This window comes from Eurosta solidaginis, unplaced genomic scaffold, assembly GCF_040869045.1.
Source record: "Eurosta solidaginis isolate ZX-2024a unplaced genomic scaffold, ASM4086904v1 ctg00001329.1, whole genome shotgun sequence".
Classification (NCBI taxonomy): domain Eukaryota; kingdom Metazoa; phylum Arthropoda; class Insecta; order Diptera; family Tephritidae; genus Eurosta; species Eurosta solidaginis.
The window spans coordinates 30,001-45,000 of NW_027137078.1; the positions used below are offsets into that span (position 1 = coordinate 30,001).

At 30.7% G+C, this 15,000-nt stretch overlaps 1 non-coding gene across 1 annotated transcript in view; it reads right to left on the reverse strand.

The window, feature by feature from the left end:
- Window positions 1-14,035: 14,035 nt before the first annotated feature.
- The window catches only part of LOC137236120 (large subunit ribosomal RNA), a 4,020-nt gene continuing 3,055 nt past the window's right edge, over window positions 14,036-15,000 (reverse strand). Inside the window, exon 1 of the ribosomal RNA XR_010948265.1 lies at window positions 14,036-15,000. This exon is cut by the window's right edge and continues 3,055 nt beyond it. This is a non-coding gene — a ribosomal RNA (large subunit ribosomal RNA).

Here is a 15,000-nt window from a genome sequence, read left to right on the forward strand (position 1 = left end):
GTCGCTTAAAACACATCTGTATAAATATATCGACTTTATTAGCCCAAATATAATAAAGTTCAACTAACAAAATTTTAGTTGCTTTATTTGTACATTATTGTAATATTTCATTTACATTTTTCTCTTTGTAAATAATACTACCGTACAAGCAACAATTTAAATAATGAAAGTGAACAAGTTATATATATATGAGCTTCGCTAATATATTTTGTGTAAGCGGCCTAGGTAAGGAAAACCTCACTTACTTTCATTGGTCGCTTAAAACACATCTGTATAAATATATCGACTTTATTAGCCCAAATATAATAAAGTTCAACTAACAAAATTTTAGTTGCTTTATTTGTACATTATTGTAATATTTCATTTACATTTTTCTCTTTGTAAATAATACTACCGTACAAGCAACAATTTAAATAATGAAAGTGAACAAGTTATATATATATGAGCTTCGCTAATATATTTTGTGTAAGCGGCCTAGGTAAGGAAAACCTCACTTACTTTCATTGGTCGCTTAAAACACATCTGTATAAATATATCGACTTTATTAGCCCAAATATAATAAAGTTCAACTAACAAAATTTTTGTTGCTTTATTTGTACATTATTGTAATATTTCATTTACATTTTTCTCTTTGTAAATAATACTACCGTACAAGCACCAATTTAAATAATGAAAGTGAACAAGTTATATATATATGAGCTTCGCTAATATATTTTGTGTAAGCGGCCTAGGTAAGGAAAACCTCACTTACTTTCATTGGTCGCTTAAAACACATCTGTATAAATATATCGACTTTATTAGCCCAAATATAATAAAGTTCAACTAACAAAATTTTTGTTGCTTCATTTGTACTTTATTGTAGTATTTAATTTTACAATTATTTATTGAATAAAGAATTTTCGTTCTCTTGTATATTTAAGAACGATATTTATTCATTTTGGTATTTCAGTAATAAAATTATTTTTATATACCATACATTTACTTAAATTTCCATTACATGAAACATATACATTTATTATAAAATGTATATCTTTTCTATGATATGAAATATAAAATTTCATTTATATCGAATTTATATTAATAAAATATTTTAAAAAGCATCTGCTTGCTTCTTGATGATGAGTAAAGTTAACATACAAGTTTTTTTAGAAACACATTGAAGTCAAAATTTTCATACATGTTATTTTTTATATGTGCGCGGCCGCAACACATTTTAACAGTATTTTGAAAATTTTAAAACTTTCATATATGTACTACTTAGTACTTGTATGAGAAACTTTCTCATACTAAAATTTGACAGTTAGTTTAGAATATGAAAACCAATATATGATCAACATTTTCTAATTTAACTAACAGTCTTACTAGGAATTATATCAAATATCAACACTTGATGTATTAATATTTGATTTAATAAGCTTAAATTTGCTTATTTTTACTTAGTTTTGCTTAGCTAAAACTAATTTTCATACATTTTTATATGTGTGCGGCCTCAGTGCAATGTTACCTCCTTGCACTTCATTGGTCGCAACACATTTTTCGTATGAGAAATTTTCTCATACTAAAATTTGACTGTTAGTTTAGAATATGAAAACCATTATATGATCAACATCTTCTAATTTAACTAACAGTCTTACTAGGAATTATATCAAATATCAACACTTGTTGTATTAATATTTGAGTTAATAAGCTTAAATTTGCTTATTTTTACTTAGTTTTGTCTTCACTTTTTCATTTCTGCTAGGAAACTTTCATACAAGCAACCATTTTTATAGAGTACTTGTTGCCGCAGCTCTAACAAGCGCCTCTAAAATTTGACTGTTAGTTTAGAATATGAAAACCATTATATGATCAACATATCCTAATTTAACTAACAGTCTTACTAGGAATTATATCAAATATCAACACTTTGATGTATTAATATTTAATTTAATAAGCTTAAATTTGCTTATTTTTACTTAGTTTTGCTTAGCTAAAACTAATTTTCATACATTTTTATATGTGTGCGGCCTCAGTGCAATGTTACCTCCTTGCACTTCATTGGTCGCAACACATTTTTCGTATGAGAAATTTTCTCATACTAAAATTTGACTGTTAGTTTAGAATATGAAAACCATTATATGATCAACATCTTCTAATTTAACTAACAGTCTTACTAGGAATTATATCAAATATCAACACTTGTTGTATTAATATTTGAGTTAATAAGCTTAAATTTGCTTATTTTTACTTAGTTTTGCTTAGCTAAAACTAATTTTCATACATTTTTATATGTGTGCGGCCTCAGTGCAATGTTACCTCCTTGCACTTCATTGGTCGCAACACATTTTTCGTATGAGAAATTTTCTCATACTAAAATTTGACTGTTAGTTTAGAATATGAAAACCATTATATGATCAACATCTTCTAATTTAACTAACAGTCTTACTAGGAATTATATCAAATATCAACACTTGTTGTATTAATATTTGAGTTAATAAGCTTAAATTTGCTTATTTTTACTTAGTTTTGTCTTCACTTTTTCATTTCTGCTAGGAAACTTTCATACAAGCAACCATTTTTATAGAGTACTTGTTGCCGCAGCTCTAACAAGCGCCTCTAAAATTTGACTGTTAGTTTAGAATATGAAAACCATTATATGATCAACATATCCTAATTTAACTAACAGTCTTACTAGGAATTATATCAAATATCAACACTTGATGTATTAATATTTGAGTTAATAAGCTTAAATTTGCTTATTTTTACTTAGTTTTGCTTAGCTAAAACTAATTTTCATACATTTTTTATATGTGCGCGGCCTCAGTGCAATGCTAGTTTGCACTTCGTTAGTCGCAACACAAAGTTTTCATACGTTTAAGTGTTTTTACCTTGCATTTCGATAGTAGAAACACATTTTTGAAGTATTTTGAAAATTTCAAAACTTTCATATAAGTAGATGTTGGTACTTGTATGAAACTTTGTCAGTGTCAGTTAGCTACGCTTAGTGGTTTTGTATGGCTGACCAAAGTTTTCATACATTACCTAAAATTGTTTTCTGACTCGCTCACCTCACATGGCGAAAAATGTATGAAGATACAAACTTTCATACAAGTACAAGATACAAACTTTCATACAAGTACAAAGTTTCATACAAGTAGAAACTTTCATACAAATACAAACTTCCAAACAAGTACAAAGTTTCATACAAGTAGAAACTTTCATACAAGTACAAACTGTACTTGTATGGAAGTTTGTACTTGTATGAAACTTTGTCAGTGTCTTTTAGCTTCGCTTAGTGGTTTTGTATGGCTGACCAAAGTTTTCATACGTTTAAGTGTTTTTAGCTTGCATTTCGTTAGCAGCAACACATTTTTTAAGTATTTTGAAAATTTCAAAACTTTCATATAAGTAGATGTTAGTACTTGTATGAAACTTTGTCAGTGTCTATTAGCTACGCTTAGTGGTTTTGTATGGCTGACCAAAGTTTTCATACGTTTAAGTGTTTTTAGCTTGCATTTCGTTAGCAGCAACACATTTTTTAAGTATTTTGAAAATTTCAAAACTTTGATATAAGTAGATGCTAGTACTTGTATGAAACTTTGTCAGTGCCTGTTAGCTACGCTTAGTGGTTTTGTATGGCTGACCAAAGTTTTCATACGTTTAAGTGTTTTTAGCTTGCATTTCGTTAGCAGCAACACATTTTTTAAGTATTTTGAAAATTTCAAAACTTTCATATAAGTAGATGTTAGTACTTGTATGAAACTTTGTCAGTGTCTTTTAGCTTCGCTTAGTAGTTTTGTATGGCTGACCAAAGTTTTCATACGTTTAACTGTTTTTAGCTTGTATTTCGTTAGCAGCAACACATTTTTTAAGTACTTTGAAAATTTTAAAACTTTCATATAAGTAGATGTTAGTACTTGTATGAAACTTTGTCAGTGTCTCTTAGCTTCGCTTAGTGGTTTTGTATGGCTGACCAAAGTTTTCATACGTTTAAGTGTTTTTAGCTTGCATTTCGATAGTAGCAACACATTTTTTAAGTATTTTGAAAATTTCAAAACTTTCATATAAGTAGATGTCAGTACTTGTATGAAACTTTGTCAGTGTCTGTTAGCTACGCTTAGTGGTTTTGTATGGCTGACCAAAGTTTTCATACGTTTAAGTGTTTTTAGCTTGCATTTCGATAGTAGTAACACATTTTAGAAGTATTTTGAAAATTTCAAAACTTTCATATAAGTAGATGTTAGTACTTGTATGAAACTTTGTCAGTGCCTGTTAGCTTCGCTTACTGGTTTTGTATGGCTAACCAAAGTTTTCATACGTTTAAGTGTTTTTAGCTTGCATTTCATTAGTAGCAACACATTTTTCAAGTATTTTGAAAATTTCAAAACTTTCATATAAGTAGATGCTAGTACTAGTATGAAACTTTGTCAGTGTCTGGTAGCTACGCTTAGTGGTTTTGTATGGCTGACCAAAGTTTTCATACGTTTCTTAAAATTGTTTTCTGACCTGCTCACCTCACATGACGAAAAATGTATGAAGATACAAACTTTCATACAAGTACAAGATACAAACTTTCATACAAGTACAAAGTTTCATACAAGTAGAAACTTTCATACAAATACAAACTTCCAAACAAGTACAAAGTTTCATACAAGTAGAAACTTTCATACAAGTACAAACTGTACTTGTATGGAAGTTTGTACTTGTATGAAACTTTGTCAGTGTCTGTTAGCTTCGCTTAGTGGTTTTGTATGGCTGACCAAAGTTGTCATACGTTTAAGTGTTTTTAGCTTGCATTTCGTTAGCTGCAACACATTTTTTAAGTATTTTGAAAATTTCAAAACTTTCATATAAGTAGATGTTAGTACTTGTATGAAACTTTGTCAGTGCCTGTTAGCTTCGCTTAGTGGTTTTGTATGGCTGACCAAAGTTTTCATACGTTTAAGTGTTTTTAGCTTGCACTTCGTTAGCAGCAACACATTTTTTAAGTATTTTGAAAATTTCAAAACTTTCATATAAGTAGATGTTAGTACTTGTATGAAACTTTGTCAGTGTCTGTTAGCTTCGCTTAGTGGTTTTGTATGGCTGACCAAAGTTTTCATACGTTTAAGTGTTTTTAGCTTGCACTTCGTTAGCAGCAACACATTTTTTAAGTATTTTGAAAATTTCAAAACTTTCATATAAGTAGATGTTAGTACTTGTATGAAACTTTGTCAGTGTCTGTTAGCTTCGCTTAGTGGTTTTGTATGGCTGACCAAAGTTTTCATACGTTTAAGTGTTTTTTAGCTTGCATTTCGTTAGCAGCAACACATTTTTTAAGTATTTTGAAAATTTCAAAACTCTCATATAAGTAGATGTTAGTACTTGTATGAAACTTTGTCAGTGTCTGTTAGCTACGCTTAGTGGTTTTGTATGGCTGACCAAAGTTTTCATACGTTTAAGTGTTTTTAGCTTGCATTTCGTTAGCAGCAACATATTTTTTAAGTATTTTGAAAATTTCAAAACTTTCATATAAGTAGATGTTAGTACTTGTATGAAACTTTGTCAGTGTCTGTTAGCTTCGCTTAGTGGTTTTGTATGGCTGACCAAAGTTTTCATACGTTTAAGTGTTTTTAGCTTGCATTTCGATAGTAGCAACACATTTTTTAAGTATTTTGAAAATTTCAAAACTTTCATATAAGTAGATGTCAGTACTTGTATGAAACTTTGTCAGTGTCTGTTAGCTTCGCTTAGTGGTTTTGTATGGCTGACCAAAGTTTTCATACGTTTAAGTGTTTTTAGCTTGCATTTCGTTAGCAGCAACACATTTTTTAAGTATTTTGAAAATTTCAAAACTTTCATATAAGTAGATGTTAGTACTTGTATGAAACTTTGTCAGTGTCTGTTAGCTTCGCTTAGTGGTTTTGTATGGGCTGACCAAAGTTTTCATACGTTTAAGTGTTTTTAGCTTGCATTTCGTTAGCAGCAACACATTTTTTTAAGTATTTTGAAAATTTCAAAACTTTCATATAAGTAGATGCTAGTACTTGTATGAAACTTTGTCAGTGTCTGTTAGCTACGCTTAGTGGTTTTGTATGGCTGACAAAAGTTTTCATACGTTTAAGTGTTTTTAGCTTGCATTTCGTTAGCAGCAACACATTTTTTAAGTATTTTGAAAATTTCAAAACTTTCATATAAGTAGATGTTAGTACTTGTATGAAACTTTGTCAGTGCCTGTTAGCTTCGCTTAGTGGTTTTGTATGGCTGACCAAAGTTTTCATACATTTAAGTGTTTTTAGCTTGCATTTCGATAGTAGCAACACATTTTTGAAGTATTTTGAAAATTTCAAAACTTTCATATAAGTAGATGTTAGTACTTGTATGAAACTTTGTCAGTGTCTGTTAGCTTCGCTTAGTGGTTTTGTATGGCTGACCAAAGTTTTCATACGTTTAAGTGTTTTTAGCTTGCATTTCGTTAGCAGCAACACATTTTTTAAGTATTTTGAAAATTTCAAAACTTTCATATAAGTAGATGTAAGTAATTGTATGAAACTTTGTCAGTGTCTGTTAGCTTCGCTTAGTGGTTTTGTATGGCTGACCAAAGTTTTCATACGTTTAAGTGTTTTTAGCTTGCATTTCATTAGTAGCAACACATTTTTTAAGTATTTTGAAAATTTCAAAACTTTCATATAAGTAGATGTCAGTACTAGTATGAAACTTTGTCAGTGTCTGGTAGCTACGCTTAGTGGTTTTGTATGGCTGACCAAAGTTTTCATACGTTCCTTAAAATTGTTTTCTGACCCGCTCACCTCACATGACGAAAAATGTATGAAGATACAAACTTTCATACAAGTACAAGATACAAACTTTCATACAAGTACAAAGTTTCATACAAGTAGAAACTTTCATACAAGTACAAACTTCCATACAAGTACAAAGTTTCATACAAGTAGAAAAAAGTTTCATACAAGTTCACTTGTATGAAAGTTTCTACTTGTATGAAACTTTGTACTTGTATGAAAGTTTCTACTTGTATGAAACTTTGTACTTGTTTGGAAGTATGAAACTTTTTAATACGTTGTTGTTGTTGTTGTTGTTGTTGGTGTTGTTGTTGGTTTTGGTGTTGTTGTTGTTGTTATATTGAACATTTTTATTAACAAGTAGAAAAAAGTTTCATACGAGTAGAAAAAAGTTTCATACAAGTACAAATTTCCAACCAGTACAAAGTTTCATACAAGTAGAAAAAAGTTTCATACAAGTAAAAACTTCCATACAAGTACAAAGTTTCATACAAGTAGAAAAAGTTTCATACAAGTACAAACTTCCATACAAGTACAAAGTTTCATACAAGTAGAAAAAAGTTTCATACAAGTAGAAAAAAGTTTCATACAAGTACAAACTTCCATACAAGTACAAAGTTTCATACAAGTAGAGAAAAGTTTCATACAAGTACAAACTTCCATACAAGTACAAAGTTTCATACAAGTAGAAAAAGTTCCATACAAGTACAAAGTTTCATACAAGTACGCTTGGAAACCCTCACATGACCAAAAATGTATGAAAAATACAAGTTTTATAATGTGTTGAATTTTTACCAATAATACCATGTTGGTTTCTTTAGTAAACTAACTAGGCAATATCATCGAAAATATGATAAATTGTCCATATTGAATTTTTCATATATTTTCTGTCAAGTGAGGTAATAATTTAATATTTTTATACTTATATGAAGATTTTCCTTTGTACTTATATTAATAAAAATGTTCAATATAACAACAACAACAACACCAACAACAACAACAACAACAACAACAACAACAACAACAACAACAACAACAACAACAACAACAACGTATTAAAAAGTTTCATACAAGTAAGGTAATAATTTAATATTTTTATACTTATATGAAGATTTTCCTTTGTACTTATATTAATAAAAATGTTCAATATAACAACAACAACAACAACAACACCAACAACAACAACAACAACAACAACAACGTATTAAAAAGTTTCATACAAGTAAGGTAATAATTTAATATTTTTATACTTATATGAAGATTTTCCTTTGTACTTATATTAATAAAAATGTTCAATATAACAACAACAACAACACCAAAACCAACAACAACAACAACAACAACAACGTATTAAAAAGTTTCATACTTCCAAATGTTCCATATTGTTTTTAGCTTGCATTTCGTTAGCAGCAACACATTTTTTAAGTATTTTGAAAATTTCAAAACTTTCATATAAGTAGATGTTAGTACTTGTATGAAACTTTGTCAGTGTCTGTTAGCTTCGCTTAGTGGTTTTGTATGGCTGACCAAAGTTTTCATACGTTTAAGTGTTTTTAGCTTGCATTTCGTTAGCAGCAACACATTTTTTAAGTATTTTGAAAATTTCAAAACTTTCATATAAGTAGATGTTAGTACTTGTATGAAACTTTGTCAGTGTCTGTTAGCTACGCTTAGTGGTTTTGTATGGCTGATCAAAGTTTTCATACGTTTAAGTGTTTTTAGCTTGCATTTCGTTAGCAGCAACACATTTTTTAAGTATTTTGAAAATTTCAAAACTTTCATATAAGTAGATGTTAGTACTTGTATGAAACTTTGTCAGTGTCTGTTAGCTTCGCTTAGTGGTTTTGTATGGCTGACCAAAGTTTTCATACGTTTAAGTGTTTTTAGCTTGCATTTCGTTAGCAGCAACACTATTTTTAAGTATTTTGAAAATTTCAAAACTTTCATATAAGTAGATGTTAGTACTTGTATGAAACTTTGTCAGTGTCTGTTAGCTTCGCTTAGTGGTTTTGTATGGCTGACCAAAGTTTTCATACGTTTAAGTGTTTTTAGCTTGCATTTCGTTAGCAGCAACACATTTTTTAAGTATTTTGAAAATTTCAAAACTTTCATCTAAGTAGATGTTAGTACTTGTATGAAACTTTGTCAGTGTCTGTTAGCTTCGCTTAGTGGTTTTGTATGGCTGACCAAAGTTTTCATACGTTTAAGTGTTTTTAGCTTGCATTTCGATAGTAGCAACACATTTTTGAAGTATTTTGAAAATTTCAAAACTTTCATATAAATAGATGTTAGTACTTGTATGAAACTTTGTCAGTGTCTGTTAGCTTCGCTTAGTGGTTTTGTATGGCTGACCAAAGTTTTCATACGTTTAAGTGTTTTTAGCTTGCATTTCGTTAGCAGCAACACATTTTTTAAGTATTTTGAAAATTTCAAAACTTTCATATAAGTAGATGTTAGTACTTGTATGAAACTTTGTCAGTGTCTGTTAGCTTCGCTTAGTGGTTTTGTATGGCTGACCAAAGTTTTCATACGTTTAAGTGTTTTTAGCTTGCATTTCGTTAGCAGCAACACATTTTTTAAGTATTTTGAAAATTTCAAAGCTTTCATATAAGTAGATGTTAGTACTTGTATGAAACTTTGTCAGTGTCTGTTAGCTTCGCTTAGTGGTTTTGTATGGCTGACCAAAGTTTTCATACGTTTAAGTGTTTTTAGCTTGCATTTCGATAGTAGCAACACATTTTTGAAGTATTTTGAAAATTTCAAAACTTTCATATAAATAGATGTTAGTACTTGTATGAAACTTTGTCAGTGTCTGTTAGCTTCGCTTAGTGGTTTTGTATGGCTGACCAAAGTTTTCATACGTTTAAGTGTTTTTAGCTTGCATTTCGTTAGCAGCAACACATTTTTTAAGTATTTTGAAAATTTCAAAACTTTCATATAAGTAGATGTTAGTACTTGTATGAAACTTTGTCAGTGTCTGTTAGCTTCGCTTAGTGGTTTTGTATGGCTGACCAAAGTTTTCATACGTTTAAGTGTTTTTAGCTTGCATTTCGTTAGCAGCAACACATTTTTTAAGTATTTTGAAAATTTCAAAACTTTCATATAAGTAGATGTTAGTACTTGTATGAAACTTTGTCAGTGTCTGTTAGCTACGCTTAGTGGTTTTGTATGGCTGACCAAAGTTTACATACGTTTATTAAAATTGTTTTCTGACTCGCTCACCTCACATCACGAAAAATGTATGAAGATACAAACTTTCATACAACTACAAGATAAAAACTTTCATACAAGTAGAAACTTTTCAGTACTTTCACAAGTACAAACTTCCAAACAAGTACAAAGTTTCATACAAGTAAAAACTTTCATACAAGTACAAACTGTACTTGTATGGAAGTTTGTACTTGTATGAAACTTTGTCAGTGTTTGTTAGCTTCGCTTAGTGGTTTTGTATGGCTGACCAAAGTTTTCATACGTTTAAGTGTTTTTAGCTTGCATTTCGTTAGCAGCAACACATTTTTTAAGTATTTTGAAAATTTCAAAACTTTCATATAAGTAGATGTTAGTACTTGTATGAAACTTTGTCAGTGTCTGTTAGCTTCGCTTAGTGGTTTTGTATGGCTGACCAAAGTTTTCATACGTTTAAGTGTTTTTAGCTTGCACTTCGTTAGCAGCAACACATTTTTTAAGTATTTTGAAAATTTCAAAACTTTCATATAAGTAGATGTTAGTACTTGTATGAAACTTTGTCAGTGTCTGTTAGCTTCGCTTAGTGGTTTTGTATGGCTGACCAAAGTTTTCATACGTTTAAGTGTTTTTAGCTTGCATTTCGTTAGCAGCAACACATTTTTTAAGTATTTTGAAAATTTCAAAACTCTCATATAAGTAGATGTTAGTACTTGTATGAAACTTTGTCAGTGTCTGTTAGCTACGCTTAGTGGTTTTGTATGGCTGACCAAAGTTTTCATACGTTTAAGTGTTTTTAGCTTGCATTTCGTTAGCAGCAACATATTTTTTAAGTATTTTGAAAATTTCAAAACTTTCATATAAGTAGATGTTAGTACTTGTATGAAACTTTGTCAGTGTCTGTTAGCTTCGCTTAGTGGTTTTGTATGGCTGACCAAAGTTTTCATACGTTTAAGTGTTTTTAGCTTGCACTTCTTTAGCAGCAACAAATTTTTTAAGTATTTTGAAAATTTCAAAACTTTCATATAAGCAGATATTAGCACTTGTATGAAACTTTGTCAGTGTCTGTTAGCTACGCTTAGTGGTTTTGTATGGCTGACCAAAGTTTTCATACGTTTAAGTGTTTTTAGCTTGCATTTCGATAGTATCAACACATTTTTGAAGTATTTTAAAAATTTCAAAACTTTCATATAAGTAGATGTTAGTACTTGTATGAAACTTTGTCAGCGTCTGTTAGCTACGCTTAGTGGTTTTATATGGCTGACCAAAGTTTTCATACGTTTCTTAAAATTTTCTGACCCGCTCACCTCACATGACGAAAAATGTATGAAGATACAAACTTTCATACAAGTACAAGATACAAACTTTCATACAAGTACAAAGTTTCATACAAGTAGAAACTTTCATACAAGTACAAACTTCCATACAAGTACAAAGTTTCATACAAGTAGAAACTTTCATACAAGTACAAACTTCCATACAAGTACAAAGTTTCATACAAGTAGAAACTTTCATACAAGTACAAACTTCCATACAAGTACAAAGTTTCATACAAGTAGAAACTTTCATACAAGTACAAACTTCCATACAAGTACAAAGTTTCATACAAGTAGAAACTTTCATACAAGTACAAACTTCCATACAAGTACAAAGTTTCATACAAGTAGAAACTTTCATACAAGTACAAACTTCCATACAAGTACAAAGTTTCATACAAGTAGAAACTTTCATACAAGTACAAACTTCCATACAAGTACAAAGTTTCATACAAGTAGAAAAAAGTTTCATACAAGTACAAACTTCCATACAAGTACAAAGTTTCATACAAGTAGAAAAAAGTTTCATACAAGTACAAACTTCCATACAAGTACAAAGTTTCATACAAGTAGAAAAAAGTTTCATACAAGTACTTGTATTTATAATATAATTTTCATACATTTTTATATGTGCGCGGCCTCAGTGCAATGCTAGTTTGCACTTCGTTAGTCGCAACACATTACAAAAGTATTTTGAAACTTTTAAAACTTTCATATATATACTTTCATATATATATGTTATGTTCGGACCTGTTAAGTTTTCTTGTGTTGAGTCAAATTATGCCGCAGGCTCCACTCCTGATAGTGCCCTTCCGTCAATTCCTTTAAGTTTCAGCTTTGCAACCATACTTCCCCCGGAGTCCAAAAGCTTTGGTTTCCCGGGAAGCGACTGAGAGAGCCGTAGCTACACCCAATCGCTAGCTCTAACTTTCGTTCTTAGTTTTTATAGAGGATTTGTCGCACCTAACAAACGCCTCTTTATATATAATTTTCATACATTTTTATATGTGCGCGGCCTCAGTGCAATGCTAGTTTGCACTTCGTTAGTCGCAACACATTTTAAAAGTTAGTTAACGAGGCATTTGGCGATCTTAAGGGAGTCATAATTACTCCCGCCACCGTTTACCCGCACTTACTTTAATTTGGACACCGTAACATTACGTTCGGTTCATCCCACAGCGCCAGTTCTGCTTACCAAAAGTCGCCCCCCACTGGGCACATTATATCATATAACTTCAACCTTCATATCAAAAAAGGTGAGGTTCTTACCCATTTAAAGTTTTTAGTTGTAGATGACCATACGATCTGCATGTTTATCTAGAGTTCAACCAATATAACAATCTATAAAGATCGCTTGGTTTTAGTCTAATAAAAGCACACGTTCCATAAGGTCCGTGTTTATATTATTGCATGTATTAGCTCTAGAATTACCACAGTTATCCAACTAACTGTTAATGATCGATCTATGGAACCATAACTGACTGATGCCTTTTGCGGTTTCACTTTTAATTCGTGTGTACTTAGACATGCATGGCTTAATCTTTGAGGCAAGCATATAACTACTGGCGGGATCAACCAGAATTATATTTAAAAAATATAATAAAAATTATATTTTTTGTGTTTAATGTAAATAATATTACTCTGCATATGCAAACAATTTAAATAATGAAAGTGAACAAGTTATATATATATGAGCTTCGCTAATATATTTTGTGTAAGCGGCCTAGGTAAGGAAAACCTCACTTACTTTCATTGGTCGCTTAAAACACATCTGTATAAATATATCGACTTTATTAGCCCAAATATAATAAAGTTCAGCTAACAAAATTTTTGTTGCTTTATTTGTGCTGTGCTTCATTGTAATATTTCATTTACATTTTTCTCTTTGTAAATAATACTACCGTACAAGCAACAATTTAAATAATGAAAGTGAGCAAGTTATATATATATGAGCTTCGCTAATATATTTTGTGTAAGCGGCCTAGGTAAGGAAAACCTCACTTACTTTCATTGGTCGCTTAAAACACATCTGTATAAATATATCGACTTTATTAGCCCAAATATAATAAAGTTCAACTAACAAAATTTTAGTTGCTTTATTTGTACATTATTATAATATTTCATTTACATATTTCTCTTTGTAAATAATACTACCGTACAAGCAACAATTTAAATAATGAAAGTGAACAAGTTATATATATATGAGCTTCGCTAATATATTTTGTGTAAGCGGCCTAGGTAAGGAAAACCTCACTTACTTTCATTGGTCGCTTAAAACACATCTGTATAAATATATCGACTTTATTAGCCCAAATATAATAAAGTTCAACTAACAAAATTTTATTTGCTTTATTTGTACATTATTGTAATATTTCATTTACATTTTTCTCTTTGTAAATAATACTACCGTACAAGCAACAATTTAAATAATGAAAGTGAACAAGTTATATATATATGAACTTCGCTAATATATTTTGTGTAAGCGGCCTAGGTAAGGAAAACCTCACTTACTTTCATTGGTCGCTTAAAACACATCTGTATAAATATATCGACTTTATTAGCCCAAATATAATAAAGTTCAACTAACAAAATTTTTGTTGCTTTATTTGTACTTTATTGTAGTAGATTACAATATTTGCTTTTTCATCATTTTTATAGAGGACTTGGCCCCTAAACAAGCGCCTCTCTTTATATTGCATATTTTAAATATGCATATTTTTATAAGATGATTACATCAAAACAATAATAAATTGGAAAATTAATTCCAATAAATTGTTTTCGAATCATCAAGCAAAGGTTAAGCTTCAGTGGATCGCAGTATGGCAGCTGCTCTACCACTTACAACACCTTGCCCGTTACCAAAGTCGTTTACAATTGATTCTAGGCATTGTCATTGTATTAAATAATGTTTTTATATATAACTAGCGCGGCATACGGGTGATATTTGAATCCTCCCGCATTTGCTATGTTATAAATAACATTGGCATCACATATATTCATTTTGTCGTTTATAAATTAAATTTATAAACTTTAAATGATTTAGAGAAGCCATACAATGCAATTTGCCCCATATTTATCATTGCAGTCCAGCACGGATACAACCTTAGAGGCGTTCAGGCATAATCCAACGGACGTAGCATCATACCACTGTTCGCTCGAACAAGTATTGTACCATTGGTCCGTACCTGCGGTTCCTCTCGTACTACGCAGGAATGCTGTCGCAATAATATTTTGTCATTAGTAGGGTAAAACTAACCTGTCTCACGACGGTCTAAACCCAGCTCACGTTCCCTTGAATGGGTGAACAATCCAACGCTTGGTGAATTTTGCTTCACAATGATAGGAAGAGCCGATATCGAAGGATCAAAAAGCAACGTCGCTATGAACGCTTGGCTGCCACAAGCCAGTTATCCCTGTGGTAACTTTTCTGACACCTCTTATTAAAAACTCTTTAAACCAAAAGGATCGATAGGCCGAGCTTTTGCTGTCTCTGTGCGTACTGAACACCGAGATCAAGTCAGCATTTGCCCTTTTGCTCTATGTGTGGTTTCTGTCCGCACTGAGCTGGCCTTGGGACACCTCCGTTATTATTTGAGAGATGTACCGCCCCAGTCAAACTCCCCACCTGGCAATGTCCTTGAATTGGATCATACCTGAGTGTTGGAGTTATACCAAATTTTAATTATGATAATAACATCGAAAAATGTTATCATTTCTCATTAAAATATGTTTACAATTATATA